Source organism: Pieris rapae, chromosome 20 (genome assembly GCF_905147795.1).
Source record: "Pieris rapae chromosome 20, ilPieRapa1.1, whole genome shotgun sequence".
Classification (NCBI taxonomy): Eukaryota; Metazoa; Arthropoda; class Insecta; order Lepidoptera; family Pieridae; genus Pieris; species Pieris rapae.
The window spans coordinates 3678351-3694772 of NC_059528.1; the positions used below are offsets into that span (position 1 = coordinate 3678351).

Below are 16422 nucleotides of genomic sequence, written 5' to 3' on the forward strand. Positions count from 1 at the left end.
CAGTCGTTCGTAACAAAACGGAATGAATAATTTAATTGTTAACTCATCACTAAAGATGGCGCTACTACCTTCTCAGTCTAGGCAAGTTCATGTACATATTTCGTGATCATTTTTTTTTAATTTAAGTAGGTGACCAACCTTCTTCAAACTTTCGAAAACTCTACGTTTTGAACCTATGAACTCAGGTGTGACATTCGCATATTGAAATCACTAACCTAGCAGCGCCCTTACTTAAAGTAAAATATATTTATACATATAAAACAGATGCAATTTTCCATTTTTCAAGAAACCGATTTCTTTAAGATAATAAATCGTTTATCGTTAAACCACTTCCCTTTCTGGCCACGAAATATCATAAATAATATTTATAGGTACTTTAAGTGCAATAATTCGTTCCAGGCTGTATGTCATGTTAATGTTTTTGAAATATCGACGATTCTGTTTCATTTTCATCCTTAAAAATTAAATACCTTCAACTTGTTCAATCTGCCGAGTACTTGAGTGTCTTTGATTTAAAAAGGTGAAGTTGCTGAGGGCGGGAGGTAGATGGAACCTTACGAAAAGGGTACGCCGGCGAAATTGTGTAAAAGCACCCTTGAGTGATTCTCGTCGTCGGAGTGCGTTTATATTATCTTGGCGCGAATATACTATATAACACTATTTAGAATAACCATCTTAGGATAAATCTGAAGATGATTCTCGAGATTATTGATAGTTAAATTGGTGATATAGCTGATGTGGATTTTAAAGAGCTTTCAGGGTAGGTATAGCTGGGTTTCTTAAATTTTTTTATTAATAATCATACAATCAGTCTTTGCGACTATAAGTAGATACGTCGAGTGCTTTTTGACGTGTTAAGCGCTACTCCCAGCGGAGCCTGCCTATTCTTATTTAAACTCAGTCTGTTGGGTTGTCCTGGTCAAAAATGTCTCGCAGCTTTTTAAGTCGCCGAGTAGTTTCTGGTATAGTTAGCTGTCCTGCTAGCTGATTGGGGTGCTTCTTAAGTCTTAGTTTGTACTTATATCCATGTGTGATTATTTCTTTTGATTGATGATAGCTTGAGTATGTAATCCAAAGCTTTAAACCTGTTAAATCCATAATAATATACTAAACTAAACTAAACCAAAACTAGTTTTGTACTGCGAAAATGCTCCCGTTATAATAATTAGACAAAGGATTGTACTGTAATATCAATTATTACTACACATATCTGCATTGGGTTTTTGACTGTCCAATAGGTTTGAATGATTGATAGTACAATCAAATGCCTTAAATACATGTCATTGTCTTTGGAACATTTACGTGGCGCAAAATATTTTCTCATGAGTCGTCTCAATGATAATATATTTGACAAAGCTCAGAGCAAGATTTAAGATACGAATTGGAGTTATATTATTCAAGTTTTATATATCTTGATACCATATAACAAAGCCGCAAAGCCGAGGCACTAGTACTTTATTCTTAAACTTGCTCCATGAACTTCGTCAATAATACAAGACGAACAAGCAACTATAGTCAAATTACATGCAGCAACACAAATTACCTACTTCAAGTAAGACTTCATGAATTTAATATCCAAGTGTATAGACTTTTCGTTAGAAGCGAGAGGTTTCCGGTGTTAAAAATTCAATATAACATGTGCTAACATAAGTGGTATTGAAACAAAAGGGAACTCGGGCGATGTATGAACTTATAAGAAATACTGTAATACATAACTTCGTAGACGGGACAATGACATTTTATATATTAAACTTTCGAGACGAGAATCTTTGAATATTATTTATATACTGAACGTAGTTTCTCGTATGACTATTAGCATTGTATGAAGAACAAACTCATGCTCATAGGACATAGATTTTTTTGTCTCTTTCAGTATTCATTTCACTTATTGATAAAGACAATTTTTATATAAGGTATGACGTCATCTATATAAATAAAAGGTATCGCAAAATATGTTGCTAAGAGCAACTCGAAAACGGCTGGATCGAGTATTTTGTTATTTTATATATTTATTCCTTGAACTGAAGTTTTATGGAAAGAAAAATTGCGCCGGAAAACAAAAAAAAACATTTTTTATTCTGGAAAGCAGTCTTTATACATACTGCTATAATCCATGAACATAGCAAAATGTTCCAAGTCATCGTGTATGGTAACTAAAAGCCAGCTTAAAAGGTAGGCTAATTAAAAAATCTAGTGCAGTCGTCAATATAGACAGCTAAATTTACGAACGATTTGTAAACAATTAAAAAACGATTTCAAGTTATGAATATTTGTAATCTATTGCGTATTTAGCGTCATTTAAAAGTCATGCTAATGTGTTTTAAAAATGTATTTAGTTGAACTGAAATATGTATTGTCCGAGACTTAGAACTACTTTTTCTGCAACCCCTTAAACCTTGCTTAAAATATAATCTTCACGGCTGTTCTGTAAGAAAACAATAAATAAAATGAAGTTGGAACTATTATTGGAAGTTAACATAAATGTTTGAGTTTATATTTATTAATAAAAAAACCGTTTTTTTTTTGTTTCTGACATGTGTATGAAGATATTTAATACTAAAAAAATATAACTCTAATAATAATTAACATTTCAGCGATACAAATCGCTGAAATGTTAATTATTATCGCAAAAAAATTATGTTATTATATATTACGATTTAAACTCTGAATTGACGTCCCAGCTGCAAATTACGTTGTCTTAATAACATATGTACGTAATGCACAAATAATAGCGTGTTTTGAGAAGAGGGAAATGACATTACATCTTCCATAAGGGTTACGGACAAATTAGTAAATTAAATAACAGACATATTTGCTGACAAAGTCTCTGTAAACATAATTAAAGCGGATTCCCGCATGTGATGTCGTCTCAAGGTATAATTTCGAAGTAAACCCGGATTTCGCAAAGACCTTTCAATATCCTCCAAGGGGAATTCAAACGAGTTAATATGAGATCTGTTTCTGAACAACTCATAAAACTTAAATTGTTCACAGAGTCGATAATTATGTTACCTCTTAGTTGAGTGGTTAGCATTTTTGACTGCAGATCGTAACGCCACAGATTCAATTAAAGTCGTAAGATTGGCAGTTGGTGATGTTTTAACATGTCTTGGATGTAAAATTATGGTCTATGGTACTAGACGTGTCGAACAACTTTTCTTTGGAGTATTATCGCTATGGAATAAAGAGACTTGTAGTATACAAGTATCTGTTGCGTGCATTGCCATTCTCAATAGGGATTCTCATACCTTGTGATAACATTAAATATATTCTTCCTATTAGATATAAAAAATATAAAAAGACTTGAAAGGTCGTAACACTACATAATAAGCGAAAGTTGCGGTGATAACAAACTCATAATTTGATAATTTTTCACCATCTGATTTATTAATTGAAGCACATACATATAAGATATATAAATGCAATAAAGGTAATAACCATTCGATGCAAGTTTAATCCAAGATTACAAATGCTTTCTGCCACAAGTATTTAAATATTAAACTTTAAAATAAAAAAATATTCGATTTTCAAAGTTCCATGTGTTACAAATCTATAGTACATACCACATATTCACAGTTTATGTGTATATACATTTTAGCAATGCCTTGAGTCAACGACTGTGGTCGTAATATGTAGTATAGTACACTTTTTTCTAAATCACTATTTTGTCTCTTACAAAAATGTAGTTTATGCTATGAGAGAAAGAGACAGCTTTATTTACACAATAAGACTGATCTATTTTGTTCAAGGGGTATCAAATTTTACGTTAAAAATCCGGATTTTATCATAGTAAAAAACATTTTAAGACACTGATATTATAGAATCTAATCAAAACTTCAATGAAGAGTTAATTCCTGACGTCACTACCATCGAGGCGGTTTCTATAAGCACTTTAATACAAGTTCAACTAATTTGGGTCCCCACAAAAGGTACGAATGTAAGTTCAGTTGTAAAGTTACGAAGAGATTTGCGGTATATCAATTGTTGGGACCGCTTCTGTTTTGAAATTTAGAAACTTTTGGCATAGTTTAAATAGTGGAGTGTTTCGAGTCGTTTCGTAATTACTCAATTTAAATGTTATATAATTTATTTTCATATTATAATAGATTATTATAATAGACATATATTGGTTAAGTAGTGGCTTATAACGCCCGTGGCCTATCGAATTGCCCAAAAGCTCACGGGTTATTTAATAATAGTCTTGTGTAATATGGTGTGAAGAAAATAAAATAAAGTAAAATTAAAGGTTAAAAATAAGAATACCTAATTGTTAAGAATTAGATGTTTTTTGTACGGATTAAAACTAGATTTCGTGGGATTTTTGTTGAGTTAATAGATTAATTTTATATTCGTATTTTAATAATTGCTTTATCTGACATTTAAACGTAAGATTGTATTATGTTGCACTATTAATTTACCACTATTTAGTCCAGTGAAGCGGTATTATATACAATACATAAGGGGAAATATATAATAATGGATGTCAATAACTTTAGTAAATTTGATCGAATATAAACTATATTGTGAATATCATTTGGATTGCATACAATTGTTGTAATTGGGAGCAGTGCTAGCCTAGTGATAATTATGCCACTCTTAACCCTAAAACTCGTGATTTCCAATCACGGCATTTTTCATACCTATTTTATTTACACTATACTTTTATACGAAAGTATTCCTTCTCCAGATATAAAGTTTCGGTGTCATATTTTTTTATGAAGAAATTAGTGGAGATCACGAACTGTCCATGGCCAGTAGTCACCAATTTCACTTAACGGTTTCCTCAGTTCTGCACTGGATACATTTATGCGTATGTTGTTTCGGAAAACTGAAAGATGTAAATGTTAGTGGTAATATTTTTCTAAAAAAATTAAGTAAATATACAAGTTTGTTAGTTATTTAAGATAGACTACATATTACTAGCTGTCCCCGCGAACTTCGTTTCTCCTTTATGTGATTTTTCTTAGATTACCTTTTTAGTACATACCATCATGGAACAATTTACTCTGCTACCCAAGAGACTGTTCGGTTTTCTGAAATTAAAACTATTTTTGTTTTTCTTCATATAAACCTCAGAGTTCAAGTCATAAGTTTTTAATTAACAAAATTTCACGAAAATCGACCGAGCCATTTCGGAGGAGTTTAATTACAAACACCGTGACACGAGAATTATCTATATTAGATTCATTATCCTATTAACTTTGGCATATATTATGTTTTGTAAGTGAAATAAAGTATAAGTATGAAATTCGTATTTTTTTAATATTGCCTTACAATATTTGAAATTTTTAGCAATTTTATGGCTAAATTATCCTGTATACGTATAAGATATAATCTTGAAGGTAAGCTTTATAGATGAACCCACAGGCGTCTACTACTACAATATAATCCGCGAGATATAAAGCCATTGTTGCTCTTTTCAAGAGAACTCATAACCGTAGATCCCGATTTTATTGCGCTTCTGTACTGCAATATGCCTTTAAAATTGAAGGCTTTATCTTCAATATACTGTATCAGCTATCATTGTTCTATAGACCCTTATTAAAGGTGAGAAATTGTGTGTTTATAATTAACATTCTGATTACTTGTAAAACGTTATATATATGGTAAGACGTGTCACTAAAAATATCCAAATATGACCTGTAATAATGAATTTATTCCTCTGGATTTCAGCTATCATTGTTCTATAGACCCTTATTAAAGGTGAGAAATCATGTTTATAATAATTTGATTAAGTAATTTAATGTTTTCGAATCCCTAAAATCATTCATTAAAAAAAATCCAAATTTGTGTAGTTTTTCTTTAGAATTATTTCGAAAACACTAATAATCATTATGTGTAACCCTGCGTATGCATTCCAATATGTATTAACATACTAAGTCTCAATTCTGAAATATACTCACAAAAATCAACATGTGTAAAAAACTGACAATCTACTGGCCGTTAAAATATGTATTTTACTTGCTTTAAAACTTTGGATTTCTCAATAATTCCCTATCAGAGATACCACAAAATTAATAGAAAATGAACAGCAGGTGCTGAATATTTTTTAAATTTGACAACGAAACGTTTCTCTTAAAAACTTACCACTTCATTCTCTCCTATATCGTGTACGTTCGGCTACGTTCGTAGGCTTTCGTCAGGCTTCGTTACTTTGGGCGGGCTCTAATTCAGTCGCCGCTGGCAACGACTACTATCTGACGTGCTTTTTCATATATTTATTTGTATACGTTAGTTATAAACCTACATTTACTAAGTAAGTGATAAAAAAATTAATTGAAATTTTATTATAACTGTTAAAAGTGTAGTGATAATTTTTTTGGAGTGAAATTAATTTATTGTGAAGGAAAATCATTGACTTAAACTCGGCGGGAATGATGCTGGAGTGGTTTCCGAGTATAAAAATTTGCGAGGTAGGAAGTGCCACTTAATTTTTAATTTAATTTTAATATTGAAAATTTTTATTTGATAGTTCTGTGTGCACACAGCTGCACTATAATGTATGTTAAGTTATTCCAAAATTTCATATTCGCTTCCACATACGAAAATTATGAAACTGAAATTTTTTTAAATTTTTTGACACCAAAACTAGCTGTTTTAGAATTCCATTTGACTTCTATACATTGTATATGTATATTTGTATAACAATATATAAAGTTCGATAATTTTAAATTAATTTAAATGTCTGCATTAATTTGAAGAAATAAATCATCGCTCATAGCTGTTTTAATTTATAGTCTGTTTTTGTATTTAATTAACATATACATTTTTTTAATATATTTTGATTTTACATATATTTTGAGTGCTTGCTAAAACCATTTAGCTTATAAATAACTGCGAGACTCACTTTCACATTGAGTTACACGATATCAATCGAGCTTTTGTTTAAATGGCTTCATTTTTAATTATGTATTTGTTGTTTTAGAATTTTTTCCATTTTAACAAAAGCGAATGCTCTATTTGAAACAATAATTTGACCTCATTCTATGTTGTCAACATTATGTTTTTTTTAATTGCTTTAATTTGTGCCAACTGGGCACTAGGAACTTCGCCAGTGTCGTGTAGATGGAGAAGGCACGAAGGAGATTGATCGGTGAATATAATAATTATGCACCTAAAAAAAATATTTGAAATTCCATTGTTAAACATTATGGATATTTTTCAAATTAGGAATAATAGACAAGAGTTCTTAAAAGGACCAATCATAGTTTATCGTATCCTTTAAATCCTCCAAACCTTAACATGTTTATAGACAGTAATGAAATTTTAACGTTGAAAATTCCAATTTCCTATGAAAATGGTTCGTTCAATATATGGAGACGTCAAGCGCAAATTGTCAGTACAGCTATAGGAGTTGAGACTTTATTAAAACTACTTGATATGTAACAGAAATTTATATTACCTTTTTGAAACGCGAGGAAAATGAAATCTCGTGGTCTCTTCAGCCGGATTTTCGAATATATATCTATTAAGAAGCTTTGATTGGCACGTGGCGTACGATATCATAAGAGAATATGTGAATTCTCTAAATTATAAAATATATTTTGTATTAGATATTTTATTACACCAAAAAATCCGTAGATCTGGTTCGTGTGAGACTCTTATGACCCTTCCTAGCGAGTTTTTTTTATCGAGGCAAACGGGCAGGGCCCTCACCTGATTTTAAGTGAAACCACCGCCCATGCACACTCCCAGTGATAGAGAAATCGCGAATGCGTTGGCGGCCTTTTAAGAATTAGTACGCTTTTTTCTTGAAGCTCGAAATGGTTCGAAATACTTCAGTGCGTAGCTGGTACTTATAAAAGTTTAAATAACGTATTGAAATACTTAAGTACAAGGAAACAGTCTTGCTAATCTTAATTAAATTAATATTGAGACGACCTCATAAACATTTTCATTATAATAATTGAAGCCTTATTTCCTTATCTACTTTACATGATTTTTCAATTACGAATAAAAAGAAAATTGGTTTCGTCGCATTATACCTTTTGGAAATTTTATCAACAAGAAATTACGGATTATTTTCCTTATTCAATCCCACGGCCATTTTAATTAAGTGTATATACTCTGGGGTCACGTTTGAACCCCGGGTGCAAATCAATGTATATTTAACAATTGCTCTTGCAGTGGACGGGAACATTATAAAAAAACTACCATAGCTTCGTAACATCAACATCTCTAGTCAAAAATATCTTATCCGATCGTCTCTTAAAGGTCAAAAGCCCCAAAAATTGCCCATTCCCCATGGGGTTTTCGGGACTTTAAATTAACTGGTTTTTATGAAATTTTAATTTTAATTAAAACCAGTCCAACAACACTTAAAAACTTAAACGTATTTTTTTTCGTAGCATGCACCCAGACAGACAGACAACAGATATTAGTTGAAATATCACCGTCTACTTACCACGTTTTATGAAAAGCTGAATTATTAAACATGTAGTACTGTGTAATCTAAAATCAATTAAAATTATAAATTAAGACGGATTTTTTTAATGTAGGGGTATATGTCGTTTATCTTTAGAGTGTGGGGGTAGGTGAGGGGGTCTTACCGCTAACCAAAGTAGCTAGAAATCTTTCATCCAATTTACCAATTACATTCAGTGAAAGCCGTTTAATTTCTTTTTACGTGGCATTAAATGTTCTACGACATAATTGAATCTCTTTGTGGAGTTATTTTTATATAAAAATCTGTATGATCCAACTTAAGCTGTAATTAATTGGTTAAATACATGATGTATAATGTATATTATATTAATATAATTTCAAAGAAAATTTGCCATTTAATGTTTTATGAGGTCCAAAATCGTACCCGAAAACTTTTTCACTTATATTATTGAATACATTACACGTAATTATTTCCATTTAATGATTCGATATATCTTAGACCAATAGACCAATCAATATTATAGGTAATTGATTCAAGATTCTATGAAGAATTTAACATATATTTAATAGATCGAACAAACAACGATTTTAAAGATTAACAGAGAGTTTCTTTTCAGTTGATTTTGATCACGATCATAATTTAAGAACTGGCGATCTTACGAAAATAAAAATTAACAACTAAATCTTTTTGTGATTAAATTATATAAATAAATTTTTCTATGTCTATGATTTTGATCGCCTACTAGCCTATAGCGATAATTGATCAATGAAAGAGATGCATAATTGCAAAACCCATTGCTAGAGTGAGTGATATTTTATACATCTTGCATAACACAGCGTAATAATAATATATCATTTGTTGTTTCCAACACGACGTTGCAGTGCAACAAGAAATCTTTGATGTAAACCGCAACACGCCATCTACTGGTGCGAATTGCATTTAATTACAGTTTTGTTTTTGTTCCTTTTATACATTTTAGAGGTTTAATTGCTCCAAAATGCGGGAAAACTTATTAATCATCGTGAAAACGAATCGAATTAAACACGCTTAATTTATTCACACTTCGTTGCAAAGAAGCAAATAACACAATACATAAAAAAAAAATTACAAGAGATGCAACGGGCGGCCTTATCGCTAACAAGCGAAGCGAAGCTTTATTTTATTACATAAATATGAAATGAACATAATTTTGAGTATCTTGTTTACGGTAAGTTCAAAGCACTGGAAATATCGAGTTACGAAGAAAAATCTTCAAAGAAGTTTATTTAAACGATTTTATTTTATAACTTTGCTTGGTAAGCTATAAGGATTATCCAAATTATATCAAGACTTAAAACAAAGATAAACACTTAGATGAGGTCAAGATTAAAGCAGGCTACTGATCTGAAAGGGCGGTCTTGCTGCCACGAGGTTTCTTCGAGATAGATTACCTGATTCGTACGGGCTGTATTTAATTCTGTTTAATTTATTTAGTAAAATACTTGTAATTACTGGAATGAAAATATTAATTTAAATTTTCCGGTAGCAGTTTTTTTAATAAATATTTTCTAGATAATTCCCCGACTATGTAGTCGTTGGAGGTATTAAATAGCTTACGTAAATGGTGTTTGTAACTTGGGTGATAAAACACTACTACCTATTTCTTTTGACTACTTTTTTTATGACCTTTACAGCAAATCCCAAAAGATGCCTCTTAATTAAATGTTGAACATTATTTCATTTAAATTCGTCTCCGTTACTTTTATGTCCATAGCTTGCTGAGTGTTAAACCTATCATATCCATACATTGGACAGTCGTTCAGAACATGTAACACCGTCTCCTCGTATCGCCACAAGGAGCAGTTGTTGACCAGACTGCTGAGGCCTACTTTGAGTCCTTTAGCCTAAAAAGTTGTAGTGTGCATGCTAACGTCTCAAGTAAATTTTTTTTTTTTTTTTTTTATAGAACAGGGGGCAAACGGGCAGGAGGGTCACCTGATGTTAAGTGATAATTCTAACAATATTTCATTATTTATAACTCGTAGGTAACGTTAAGTATTTCTACCGTGACTTAATCGCAGGATTCATGTTTCTCATGTCTTATCAAAATACTGCTAGTTCGAATCAATTTTAGCGGGTTCAATATCTCGGGATATTGCAAACTAACAAACAAACAAAATATAACTCCATTCAAATTGGCTTTCTTGGAAAAATTTTAATTGTCGATTATAAATCCACTTGCCATTTAATCGTAAATCATTTACAAGTTGATTTTATACGTTCTAGAAAGTCAAGATTAAATGCAGTCTTAATAAATGGGTACTTAAAATACCGTGACTTGAGACTTGATACCTTTTGAATATAATCCTAAGAAAAGTCATGTAGGTACAATAATTATGATGAGTTATTTCTATCACACAAATATGTCACCACATGTTTCCCGACTGTTTCATGACAGTCAATTACACGCTCACCTCGGGCTCGTATGTGGAAATATAGAGATGTAATCACAAACGAATATTTCCTTTGAGGTTTATTTTGAGACTGCGATGTATTTTGGGAACAACATGACCTTAATTGTATTCGGACTATGACAGAAGTCTTCTTAATAATATGAGCGGATCTAGCGGTTGCATCAGAGCGGCGAGGGAGACACTCAAAAAAATGTTTATTTGATTAAGTTTTTTATCGTAAGGGGGCCTTCTGACCCCACCGCTAGATAAGCATTTGTTCCTTCACTAGTCTTGGCAGATTTAAGCATCTTTTAATGCCAGTAAGATATTTTTTTGCCTGACATGTGCCATAGCTAAAACAGGCGGGTTTCTTGATTATATTATCCTTGAATTTAACAGCAGCAGCAATATTATTTCAAATCAAATCAAAATTTCATTTATTCATCTAGATAATTTATGAACGTCAATTAAAAAAATATTTTTCTTTATTTCCATTTTTTGCCAGTTCTCAAATCAAGGTTCTACGCCCTACGTTCTACGGACGAGAATAATTGGCCAAAAATTCTCCGTCACTCTTTCAAATAGCAAGATCACATTATAAAATATTTGTTAGCATTACAAGCTGCTCACACATGTTACGTCATTTCAATAATTAAAAAATTATCATTAAATAGACAAGAAAACCAACTTAAAAAAACACTTTTATTAGCAAAACGGGGCAAAAAGGCATGTGTGGAGCATGCACTAACAATAGTTTCGACATTAGAACAACACGCACATAGTATCAGGGTGAATCTTATATTAAGAACGATTTTGATGTCCCGATGAGCAACGAGCAAGTAGTTTTAACAACTTCTTTCCCTCTCTCAATGTATTTTATCTATGGATTCTAAAAATTATTTAAAACAGAAAACTTTCGTGCCATAAATTTTGGGGCAAAATTAATTAACGCATACTATTATCCCAGCTAGAGTTCTTACAATGCAGTACTCACTACTGCCAACTGTGAGAACTGCAACTGCAGAGATAAATGATACAATGCTCTATCTATGTCGAAGGAACATCACCGACTACAAACAATATGATGTTTTCGGATACGTAAAAATTATTAAAATTGTCTCTTTAAGTAAATATTAATTTCATTTTTTTTTATATAACAGGGGATAACGGGCAGGAGGCTCACCTAATGTTAAGTTATACCGCCGCCCATGGACACTCTGAATGCAAGAGGGCTCGCGAGTATGTGGCCGACCTTTTTGGTACGCTCTCGACTTTTTTATATAACAAAGTTTGAAACTTAATACCTTTTCGTAAACAGAAATATACGGAAATAAAAGAGAAATTAAATTTCCTCTAACCAAAGTTCTAATTAAATTGCACACCTGCCATGTGCAGGTGCATTGTATTATATCATACGATGCATATCGTACGTATGACCTGTATTAGGAGAATAACATTATTAAATGTACTATTTCTCAAATACCCATTGTTTTATTTTTATGTGCCTAGTGTCACTTTGCTAAAAAATAATAATATTAATTAACTAAATAATTGTTGTTTATTTGTATTTATAATAACCGTAGATTTTAATGAACCTCTGAAACCTGATCTATATTCTAGAAGCAGGTATACAATTCACATCATTAATACTATAGAAAACATAATGTATATTTTATTGACCTCAATATTCTAAATTTACAAGACATAGACCAGAAAAATGTATAATTTATCGTTTTACATCAACGAACAAACTCAAAAATTTAACAAATTATTAACAAAATACAATTGTATATTAAATTTTACCAACAGAAATCAATACATTTTCTCATATACGCCATTCAATTAAACTGTGTGGCTAAATAGAATCGTTCCAATCACAGATAAATGAAAGGAAATACGAACATTTAGCGCAGTGCGAATTCATTTTATTTCGTTTGTAAGACAGGGATTTTCCTATTTGCTTAGTTCCCGTAATTGCCTCACATTTCAGGACCCACGAAAGTGGGGTTTAGCACAGATGAAATCTCGTTTGTAGGAGCTGTTGTATAGCCTATAATATTGTCTTTGGTTTACGTATAATATTATATGTTATATAATTCGTTAATCGGTCGTCGGTTAATTCGACTGTAGTATAATGTTATTAGATTGCCTTTGTCTTATTTTTATTTGAACCCAATTGTTTAAATAAACGGTCGTGACTGACATAGTCCAAATCTGAATAATTTCAATTTCACCATAGACTCAATCAGAACATAAAAACGAATTGGTCTCTCTGAGTTTCCTCAATTATCTTATCGACTAATTGGATGTGAGTTGCACTGTAATTTAGATATACTCGTATGTGCTAAAGAATATACTATTAATCTGACATAGAGCTAATGTCTAACTCCAAGAACCACAAGACATGGAGATTCATATGAAACATTGGCTTGGAAATAAATACAGATTTTAATTTAGTTTGAGAAAATTTGACACGTTATTTTTTTATTAAGAATGAATAATTATTAGAGATGTATATTTACAGATTTTTTAGATAAATAACCATGTTTTTAATATTATTACCACAGCTCTTTTACGTTGATCTGTCAAGTGAATGGTCTGACAATTGTGAAACTGGGCGGCTGGAAAATTTAACGTCATTACGAAATGATACAACTATTATAATCACATTTGTGATTTATTTTTAATTTATACTTAGCTACCATTTATTTGCTAATGACATTATTTCATATCATTAACACTACATATAACAAGATTTCGTAGCAATTTTATTTTCTGTGTCTTAAGGTGTATTTTAGGTGGCACAAATATTTAACGGTTACGGTCAAAATATCCCCTCAGGGACATATCAGCAGAGCATTTAGTTTGGGCTGACATATTTCTGTGTTACGAAAATTTTGTATTATATTCAATTTTTTATAAAACTCATCTACAGAAGAACGCCTTCTGAATATTTTTTTTTCAAAGAAAAAATATATCGAACTTAGAGCGGCGTAAATTAGTAATCGGCAGCTATTAGGGAATTAGCAGTATTTAATATTACCGGACTAACAATGACCAAGATTTAAGTCTTGACCGTGAATATTGTTTAAGGAGTATTAAGAAGTGTGCATAATGAGCACATGATTTTGCACTATTGAATTGATATATATATATAAGGTACCATCAAGTAGTTACCCCACTTTTCACCATCACACAACACAGCCATATTAGTTGTTTAAATAAATATTTTGAATAATTTTTATTGTTGCCTTTTGTAAATTGTTGAACCTTTTAAGAGGTAAATGTCGGTAAAAAGTGTAATTATACATCATTTGTTTCATCAATTATGTATACATATTTTGTTTGTCAGCTGGATTACGAAATATATAAATAAATATTCAATAAATGAAAATTAATTAATTCCATAGTAATTAAATCTTATACCAGTTCCCGTGAAACGTTATGAAAATTCTGCGAACAGATTTCCTACGAGGGATAAATAAAATAAACATTGAATGGAAAATTATTTACAATACATCGGCAATGCACAATACACCTACGGTTTCTGCGACTGGATTTGTAGTTGAGTTTGTTCAACTGTTATCGAGTATTTATCTTAACCACATAACAACTTTATACACCGAATATCGAATAGTATTTAATTATGTTTTCAATAACATTATTAGCGCAGTCCACTTACCAAAACGTGTTATTAATTTACGTGAATTAACACTGTTGATTGGTAATTATCTATATCCATCATACCGAATATATGCATAATTTAAAAACATAACATCACATATTCCCCAAAACCGCTATTGAAATCGACTTCGTTAATTTTCTTTAAATATACCACAACTGAGTGTTTAAGGCAATTTATGGGGTGCAACACCACTATGTGGAACCAGCTGCCCACTGAAGTATTTCCGAACCAATTCGACTTAGGGTCCCTCGATAAAAGAGCGTGCCAATCCTTAGAAAGCGGGTAGCGCGCTTGCGAGCCTTCTGGCAGTGCGAGTATTCATACAGGCGAGCCTCCTGCCCGTTAGCTTTTTTTTACTTGGGGAAATATATTGTGCATACCCTACCGCGACGCGACTGCTTGGTGCGTAAAGGTAATGTGGGATTCGCTATTCTGCATACCCCCTAAAAACCCAAGGCGCCACCAACAATCCGCTTCCCAACTTGCCCATTAGTCTCCTGTAACATAAAAAAATAATTAAATGTGTTAATTTTAAAATACTAAAGAAACTTTACTTGTTTAATTCATGCGAATTCTTTAAAATAAGTAACTTGTTATATTAAATTTATTTGTATATTCTGATGGAGCTACTGACTTATATGGGTCTTTACGGCAGATTGTTTTCATTTCTTAATTCAGTTTTATTTCATAGACAAGTAAGTGATTCTGTTTGACATATGTCGTCCATATTTGGACTTGAGAGATGCCGGTTTTATGTATATCTATCCTGATTTAATCGCAACACCCTTCAACCCACCGCTGGTCTTATATTTTTATTAATGTAAATATAACCGTAATTTTAAATTTCGAATTCGTTTCGAATGCGAATTCTTTTATATTCATTTAAAAAAAATCTACATAGCTTATTTTTGCTTAAACTATTTATCAATAAAACAGTTTTTGAATAAATTAATAACAATCCAATATAATTAAGCAATTTTATGTTAAGTAAAAACAATTTCTTATAAAAAGGTTCGATCACAGTGTTCTATTTATAAGAAGAAATAGAACGACCGAATTACAGAACAATGTGACGAAGTTTTAATCTAAGTTTTTCAACACTCCACTTAGAGCCTCGCCCCGAGTGTAAATGGCTTAAATATAATAAAGCCACAAAACGAGGAAAATTTTGCGTTTCTTTATTTGTTTTGCGTACATAAACTGGTTTATCGCATGCAATCTTTTTACTTAAGGTCAGGTATTCCAAAGATTAAAATTATAATTAAAAAAAAGTACTTTTTACTTAGATTCCCGTTACATGTATTTAAAATAACATTTTTCATAATATCGTCATAAAAAAGTAATCGTTATACTGCTTTACATACTGTATTAATTAAGAATACGCCTTGAACAAAATAGACACGAAAAATGAATTATAGGTATATTATTCTATTATCAGGTTTGCTTGTAAATAATATTTAATACGTATCTCCAATTCTTACGCCATGCTGATTCAATACCATGTGAGGGCAAAACAAAAGATAGTGCGTTTCGTTTATTTATCATTGGTTAAACGGATCGATGAATCGCGTGTCTATGATTGGACGATTTGCTTTTCATTATTCAAAAAAATTACTAAGCTTTGTTTCTTGGCGATCTCTGCATTAACGGGTAGTATGTCTATTGTTATTTCAACCTGATAGTTCAAAGATAACATGAGTCGATCTAAAGAGTTAAAATTTAATAGCCCGATCACGGTACGGTGGCGGAATGAATGATGTAAGATTGACTTACGATTAAAACCATAGATAAAACGAATAAGTATTAAAAATTTAAAAATTACCAAATCTTTTTTCCAAAGCATCGGTGTTGCCGCTGCGATGATTCAATCGTATACACAAAGCATCGCCTCAGTTATAACTTTGAAAACAGAACAATAA

The 16422-nt window shown here is 31.4% G+C and overlaps 1 protein-coding gene across 1 annotated transcript in view; it reads left to right on the top strand.

Moving 5' to 3' along the window:
- Positions 1 to 6193: 6193 nt before the first annotated feature.
- Positions 6194 to 16422, top strand: part of LOC110998726 — a 34965-nt gene continuing 24736 nt past the window's right edge. The window contains exon 1 of the mRNA XM_045632757.1: positions 6194 to 6413. The gene's annotated coding sequence lies outside the window, so the exon portion shown is untranslated. The remainder of the gene's footprint in view (positions 6414 to 16422) is intronic.